A 1,643-nucleotide genomic window follows, 5' to 3' on the forward strand; every position below is an offset into this window, starting at 1 on the left:
GTGACACACGAGATGGACTGTCATGTCACTGTGTCCGGGTGACACATGAGACAGTCATGTTACTATGTCCAGGTGACACATGAGATGGACTGTCATGTCACCGTGTCTGGGTGACACATGAGAAGGACGTTGTGTCACCATGTCTGGGTAACACACGAGACAGACTGTCATGTCACCGTGTCTGGGTGACACATGAGACAGTCATGTTACTATGTCCAGGTGACACGTGAGACAGACCGTCATGTCACCGTGTCTGGGTGACACATGAGATGAACTGTCATGTCACCGTGTCCGGGTGAAACATGAGACGGACTGTCATGTCACCTGACACATGAGACGGACTGTCATGTCACCATGTCTGGGTGACACATGAGATGGACTGTCATGTCACTGTGTCCAGGTGAAACATGAGATGGACTGTCATGTCACCTGACACATGAGACGGACTGTCATGTAACCATGTCCAGGTGACACGAGATGGACTGTCATGTCACCGTGTCTGGGTGACACATGAGACGGACTGTCATGTCACTCTGTCCAGGTGACTTTCTAAGAACGAAGAGACTTTCCCTGGCTCTGCACCCCAGCAGAACTGACACATAAGACAAACTGTTGTATCACTGTGTCTGGGTGACTTTGCTGTGAACGAGGGCACTTTCCCTGGCTCCGCTGACACATAAGACAGACCGTTGTGTCACCATTTCTGGTGACTCTGCTAAGAACGAAGGGACTCTCCCTCTGCCCCAGCTGGGGTTACAGAGGGAACACCCCCAGCCTGACATCCAGACCTCTCTGGCTGCTCCAAATGGCCCTCCGTGCCTTTGTGGTCCTGGCATGCTTTGAAGGGGGACGCACCACACATCCTGGACCCAGGGGCCTAATGGGGCCGCCCGTGGCTGGCATCCTCGCTTGGTTGAGCCAGGCAAGGTCAGGTCCAGAGAGCAGTTTCTGTCTCCCTTGTCACTTCAGGATCAGTGCCTGCAGGCTCAGGGCAGGGCCTAGGCTGGGAGGGGAGCGGAACTCAGGGGCTGGAGGAGGAGCTGCCTGCAGGCTGGGGGCCTCTTGTGGGGAGTGGGACTGAGCCGGGTTTGCATGCCCCAGAGTAGAGCTGTGATTCCTGGAGAAAGTCAGAAGGAAACTAGGCGGTTCATAGAGACCCCTGCCTCCAGGCAGGATAGTCCCAGGATGGCTGGCACTGCCCTGGGGGCACTTGTGTGCCTTGGGAGGGTCCTGCCGACAGGGTGGAGCCTGGCTCTGGAAACATGCCGGCCCCTGCTCTGCTGCCATTCAGGGGACAGCCAGGAAGGGAAGTGCCCGGCAGAGGGGCCAAGCCTAGCCCTCAGATGGGGGGTGCCGGGCCCAGGGCATGGGACAGGAGGCCAGGCTGTCCTGGGAGTTGCATGTGCGGGGTTGTGGAGAGGATGGGATGGTGGAGACACCCCACGACTATTCTCAAACATCACTGCTGCTGGGAGGAGCGGGGCCCAGGGGAGGCTCAGGGAGCATGAGGAGGCTCTCGTTCAGGTCCTGGTAGGGGAGGAGGCCATCCCGCAGGGGACAGGTGAGGGGGATGCTGGTCAGAGGAGACAGTGGGCTGGCTCCTGGACAACTGGGGGCCCCCTGTGGAGGGTGACGCTGGGACC

Source organism: Bison bison, unplaced genomic scaffold (genome assembly GCF_000754665.1).
Source record: "Bison bison bison isolate TAMUID 2011002044 unplaced genomic scaffold, Bison_UMD1.0 scf7180017845367, whole genome shotgun sequence".
Classification (NCBI taxonomy): Eukaryota; Metazoa; Chordata; class Mammalia; order Artiodactyla; family Bovidae; genus Bison; species Bison bison.